This window comes from Mandrillus leucophaeus, unplaced genomic scaffold (genome assembly GCF_000951045.1).
Source record: "Mandrillus leucophaeus isolate KB7577 unplaced genomic scaffold, Mleu.le_1.0 Scaffold161, whole genome shotgun sequence".
NCBI classification, from domain to species: Eukaryota; Metazoa; Chordata; class Mammalia; order Primates; family Cercopithecidae; genus Mandrillus; species Mandrillus leucophaeus.
In genome coordinates, this window is record NW_012101599.1 from 2,563,918 (window position 1) to 2,570,797 (window position 6,880).

Sequence of the window (6,880 nt, forward strand, 5' to 3'; positions counted from 1 at the left end):
TCGTGATCCGCCCGCCTCGGCCTCCCAAAGGGGTTATGTTACTTCTTTTGAGGGCTACCTTTGCAAGGCTAATTGTCATCATCGCACGAAAACCCAAAAGAAATCCAGGTACAAGAGGCATTTTATGCAATGCTATTAACTGTTCCATGCACCTCAGCAGCGGACTGGATCCTAAGTGGATCTTTTATTCTCACAATAGACAATCACATTACTGTGCCACCGCCTCCCCGCCCACGCATGCGTGAATGAACAAAACTCCAGACTAACAGGATGAATGTTCTATAGGACACCAAAACTCAAAATTTGGTGCTCTCAGTAAAATACTCCGGGGGAAGAAGAAGCGGGTGGGTTTCACTGCAAGTGGAAATGAATCGAACTGGAAACTATTCTGCCAGCTTCAGACTGGAGATGAGCCCTGTGGGGCTGGAAGCCGAGACCGGCAGGTGACCGAGGGCCTGCAGGGAAGAGACGGAGGAGGAGGCACCCAGAGGCTGAGAAAGGTCTGTGCTGCAGGGGAGAAGACAGCCAGAGCCCGTGGCCGCCTCTACAGCTGAGGTGGTGGGATGGGACCGCTCCGCCCACGCCCCAGGATGGGTTTCAGCCCCAGGAGTCTGGGAGAACTGAGGAGGGGATGCGGGTCCTCGCTGGTCGAGCAAAAGTGAGGGTAAGGGAGGGTTCCCCGTCGCCTTCAGAACGGAATGGTGCTGTCCCCGCCGCCATGCCGACGCCGGAGGAGAGGAAGGCAGGGACCCCGCAGGGAGCGAACAGGTTACCTGTCTCAGCCGCGTCCCACGGGTCACCACTTCCGCAGACTCGGGGTTACTACGGGCTACCCCGGCACGCGCCGGGTGACGTCATCGACACGCGCCCGCGGCCGCACTCGGCCGGGCCCGCCTTCCGCTAAGCCCGCCCCCTTCGGATGAGAGGGCGGGACCGCCCGAGGGAGATCTGCGCAGGCGCGGGGCTGCCGCCGCTGTAGGAGGCGCGAGCGGCCTGGCTTGCCGGGGCCTGTGGAGTTGCCGCGGTACCGTGCTGTTCCTCATTGCAAAATCTTTATGACACTTAAGAAAAAAATCACCAGCCTGGGCAACCTGGGGAGGCCCCGTCTCTACAAAAAAATTAAAAAATTAGCCGAGTGTGGTGGCGCGCGGCCGTGGTCCCAGCTACTCTGGAGGCTGAGGCCCAGGAGTTCGAGGCCGCAGTGAGCTGTGAACGTGCCACTGCACTCCAGCCTGGGCCACAGAGCAAGACCCTGTTTCAAATAAAGTAAAAGAAGTTACCGAAATACAGATGTGCAATTTTTATTCCTTAGCCTAGTCTCATCTCTGCTGCATGTGACTGTTGTTCACATATTAATTCCACCACAATTTAAGTTCCTCCTGTGTGCCAGGGAAGCGCCCTTAACAGAAGCTGGGGAAACAGCCAGGAACAACACAGATGCTGTGCCTGCCCTCATGGGGATTACTTTCTAGTTGAGAAAGGAGATACTAAATGGAGAAGGAAAATAAGCTGCTGAGAAATTAAAGGAAGACAGGTGACCTTTTGATTTGAGATGTCAAGAAAGTGCCCTCTGAAGAGGTTCGGTAAACTGAGAAGAAGCCAGCTCTGGAGATACAAGGAAAGAACAGCCAACAGAAGGATCTACATGTGAGCAAGCAACAAGGAAGGAGCAGAATGTGGTGCCTTGAAGAAAAGGAGAAAGTGGGTCATGGGAAGCACAGAGGATGAGATCAACGAGGCCAGGAGAGTCCCCACCATGCACAGACTCTCTGGGACCCTGTGAGGGATACGGAGTTTATTCCAAGTGTAATGGGAAACTAGTGAAGAGTTTTCAACACGTGAGTGACAGGATCTCGTTTCGTAACATCATCACCCTGCTTGCTGCTGTGTATACATGGAACTTTTGAGAAACAATTTAAAAGAATGCAAAGAGAAGAGTTGCTTTTGCAATGAGCAGGTAAGAAATGATAGAGATGGACAAATTTCAGGAATAATTCTGAGGTAGATGTGACAGACTTGGAGATGAGTTTAGATAAGGGAGATAAGGAAAAGTGTGAAAAATGGTTCTTAAATCTGGGACCTAAGCAAATAGCTGGATCATATAGCTAAAACAAGGTTTGTTTCTCCTCCTTTAAAACATGATTCCTTTGCTTCTTTGTTTCCAAGTCAGTCCTCTAGGTTCTCTCACCTCTCTGTCATTCCTCGGTTTCTATCACTGGCCTCCACTTTCCCTTTTCCTGAGCTCTTTTTTCCCGTGGCTTTTTTATCCTACATCAGAGGCTGCAAACCCCAAAGCCTACAGCAGCTGGGCAGTTAACACAAAGGAGTGAAGCCCAGGGATAGAGACTGGTGATCTGGAGCTCATGGTCCCTACCACAGCTCTGTTGATTTTTGGCAACAAGGAATGCTCACCCAGTTGTGTCAGATCCTCTCTTTAAAAGACAATCGAGGGCCGGGTGCAGTGACTCACACCTGTAATCCTAGCACTTTGGGAGGCGGAGGCAGGTGGATCACCTAAGGTCGGGAGTTCAAGACCACCCTGGTCAAAATGGTGAAACCCTGTCTCTACTAAAAATACAAAAATTAGCTGGGCGTGGTGGTGCATGCCTGTAATCCCAGCTACTTGGGAGGCTGAGGCAGGAGAATCGTTTGAACACAGAGGTGAAGCTTGCAGTGAGCTGAGATCGTGTCATTGCATTCCAGCCTGGGCGACAGGGCAAGACTCTGTCTCAAAAAAAAAAAAAAAAAAATCGTATTGAAATATCCAGATTCCACTTAAACATCCAGCTAGCATTTAAAAACCTGTACTCATCCTCTATCCCTACCCCCAAACCTGACCTACTCATGTATTTTTGTCTGAGTTAATAGCATCAATATCCACGCAGTCACCCAATCCTGAAATCCAGGATCATCCTAGACTTGTCTCTCTTTGTCATCCCACAGTCCAATCAGTATTTATCACACCTGCCCATCACCTCCATCCTTAGTACCTCTTGCCCAAGGCTTCACCTTTCTTGGGGAACTTCAGTCTTCTCGCTTATAAAATGAGAAGATTGAACTAGATGATTCCTACAATGTATTCATTTCTGTCTTTATAGCCACCAAACATGTCAGAATAGTTGCCTGGAATTTGGGGTTTTATCTCATTGGGTTTTTGGTGTTGTTATTTTGCCTGGCTATTGTAATGCCAAGGATATTGTGACCAGGTTGACAGGGAAAACTGGACTTGATAGAAATAAATACAAAATGAAATTAACAGTGGCCAAAACTGAGCACAATTTAGTTGTAAAGTTAAAACTGACTGAACAATAACTGCTGATTGGTAACATTGAAAACTGGAAAAATTGAGAAAACCAGACATGGTAAAACTTGTCACTTATTTAAAACTGATGGAAAAAAATCAATCAAATTTTTTGGATGAGATTTAGATCTACAAAGTTTGAGCAGAAAAACAATTGGTCTTGGTTAATTCACCACAAAAGAAAACTCATAATGTCAGAAACTCTAATGACTATAATTAGTCATGAAGACGAAAAATAATGCTAAATTGTAACTTCAATGGGAAGCTTACATATAAAAGAACTGGAAATGATTTCAGTGAAAATAATTTCAGTAAAGTAGAAAAATGAGAAACAGTTATATAAATGTTATATAACTGTATGTAATATAAAATGTAAAACATAAAATATTAAAATGAATTTTTTATAAATTTACAAAATGAAATTTGCTCCAGGACATGCTTTGATTGATGCAAATCTAATTTGGATTTAAATGTTTGTGTTTGTATATATGAAATCAACACCTCAGGGAGTCAAAGTGACATGAGTCAACATCTTGGATTCATTTGGTTACTCCTGAGAATACTAAGTGTTCCACTTGCAAAACTTATATTGATGTGTATTCATGTCGCAAGCAGAGATATACCCCTAAGGTCTGTTCTTAGGGACATGTACTCCCTAGTGGATATGATTCTCATTAATGGGCTGAGATACGATTCTCATTAATGATGTTTTTTCCCTCTGATGCTGTCAGCTCCATGAAATCTACTCATATCCTCATTGAGATTTAGTGCCTTGGAGTAAAGTTCAAAAGAATTTCTGACAGAATTAGCTCAGATGAACTAAGTTCAACAGAGGAGAGGATGACAGAGATTGCTGGCTGGTCCTCAATATCGACTTCTTGTTTTGCTATTGTTGTTTCATAATACTAGAACCTTCACATTCTAGGTAATAGAATATCTTTATCTAATTCTAACATGGCCACCCAGAAGGCCAGAAGAAAGACCACATTTTTCAGCCTCCCTTTCAGCTAGCTGTGGCCCTGTGACTATGCACTGGGTAACGGCTATAAGAGAAAGTATCATGTAGCAAGGTGTGGCAACCATCCTTACCAAACAGATAAGACAAAAGTTTGTCTTCTTTTCTTTCCATCTCCCTTCCTTTTGATTGAAATGCAGATGTATTGGCTTGTCTAAGTAGCCATTTTAAATCATAATTCAACCCTCAGAGCATTAGAGGAAAGCAGCAAGATAGAAAGAGTTGGGTCCCTGAGGACTTTGTGGACAGAGCTACCACATAAGTTGCACTTTAACCAAGATAAATAAGCTGCTCTTTCATTTAAGTCACTTTATTTTGTGTGTTGTGTCTTCCACCAAATCTAATTCTAACTGAATCTAACTGAAGGACTAGAAGTCAAAAGAAGAATACACAGTAAAGTCATTTGCAAATTTCACCCAGACTGAAACTGTCTTTGCAAAGATTATGACAGTGGAAGAAATCTAGCATGGTTGACTCCATCTTGCTTCCAGCCTCAAAGGCTGGCTGTCTTCGCGCACTCCTGGGTGTAGGCCAAGCTAACCATGGGAGGAATTCATAGTGTAGCTTTGAAGCAAAGATGATAACAGTCCCTCCCTCAAAGTCCTCAACCTCCCAAAGTGCTGAGATTACAGTCGTGAGCCACCACGCCCCACCAAATCATACTTATTTTTGACTCTGCCACTATCTATATGACTCCAGCAACTCACTCGACTTCTCTGAGCTTACATTTTTCTCATGTGTAATGAGAGAATGTCTCTAAATGATTTTATGGAGTGTGGGAGGGTTGAAAATTTCAAATTTCTACTCTTATAACTACTCCTATATACAAAACATAGTTGCATAAGCCTTTAAGCTCTTAGAAGAATTTCCTTAAGGATAAGGAAATTTGTCTGAGGCCTGTCTGCCAGGTTTCTGACTCACTTAGATGTCACGATGGTCTGGCCACATGATATGGTTTGGCTCTGTATTCCCACCCAGATCTCATCTCAAATTATAATCACCACGTGTGGAGGGAGGGAGGTGACTGGCAGAGCAGCATGAAGGGAAACCGCCCCCCGTGCTGATAGTGAATGAGTTCTCACGAGATCTGCTGGTTTTATGAGCATTTGACAGTTCCTGCTTCACAGGTTCTCTTCCCTGCTGAGTTGTGAAGAAGGCACCTGCTTCCTCTTGCACCGTGATTGTTAAGTTTCCTGAGGCCTCCCCAGCCTTGCAGAACTGTGAGTCAATTACACCTCCTTCCTTTATGAAGTACCCAGTCTCAAGTATTTCTTTATAGCAGTGTGAAAATGGGCTAATACCCCACATGTCATACCAAAGGGAGTGAGCCTGTTCAAACCTCACTTCGGTTTGCATGTCATTATCTCCTACAATGGGAACTGTTGCAAAAAAAACTTCTCTCCAAAACTCACTGTGGGTTGATGAGAGACAAGTGGGATGAATGTGTCAAAATAGAAATGCAGGATTTGAAATATTTGCAAGTTTCTGGGAGAAAAATCCTACTAGAGTAGGATGGGCGGTAAATGAAAGTCGAATACAGCCATGAGCTACAAGTCATCTCAGTGACTTGGTCAAAATGGGTTGGAGAGATTACTGTAGATTTTATATATAGCCATACAGCAGTTTGGGCTACAGGTTCTATCACTGTGGAGAGTATTGGTGGCTGATGCAAGAAGTCAACAAGGAGAAAAACCTCGCTCAAAGGGACCGAGTCATTTCCAAGGGCACTGAGACTGAAAATGATGTTCTTTTTACTAAAAAGTAAAAAATAAGAGACATAAGGAGATGTCAACGTATTATTGCCAAAGAGGATGGAATGTCATGATTCCCAGGAAGAAAGAAAGTGGTATTCACAATGAAATCTTTGTTTATACTTGGGAAGGAGGCAACAACAATTTTCAGAGGATTCTAATGAAATTAAACACCAGGGGGCCGGGCGTGGTGGCTCACGCCTGGAATCCCAGCACTTTGGGAGGCTGAGGTGGGCGGATCACAAGGTCAAGAGATGAAGCCCATCCTGGCCAACATGATGAAACCCCGTCTCTACTAAAAATACAAAAATTAGCTGGGCGTGGTGGCGGGCACCTGTAACCCCAGCTACTCAGGAGACTAAGGCGGGAGAATCGCTTGAACTCAGGAGGCAGAGGTAGCAGTGAGTTGGGATTGTGCCACTGTACTCCAGCCTGGCGACAGAGCGAGACTCCGTCTCAAAAATAAAAAAAGAAAGTAAACACTAGAGTGGTTCAGCCGTGGGTGGCACAAAACCTCTGGCTTTCCGGGAAAAAGAATCTAGTCCCTTTACCCCAATCTCTGGTCTATCTTTTCTTCTCTAACACTAGGGAGCTTTGTGAGAATGAGTGTGTGTAAGATTTAGCATTAACATATTCTTGCTAATTACATGTGTATCATTACATTCTTTTTTTTTTTTCAGCAACTTTGAGTGCTTCTATGTATTAGGTGTATTTCTGGGCTCTGGGGACACAAAGATGAAGAAAATGTGTCCCTGACATCAAAAAACTCCAGTCTACTGTGGAAATAAAAGTAGTTTATTGCATTAGCAATCA

At 44.5% G+C, this 6,880-nt stretch overlaps 1 protein-coding gene across 1 annotated transcript in view; it reads right to left on the bottom strand.

Moving 5' to 3' along the window:
* The window catches only part of LOC105536617 (chromosome unknown open reading frame, human C9orf3), a 404,528-nt gene extending 403,607 nt beyond the window's left edge, over positions 1 to 921 (bottom strand). The window contains exon 1 of the mRNA XM_011976020.1: positions 774 to 921. The gene's annotated coding sequence lies outside the window, so the exon portion shown is untranslated. The remainder of the gene's footprint in view (positions 1 to 773) is intronic.
* Between the last annotated feature and the right edge of the window lie 5,959 nt (positions 922 to 6,880).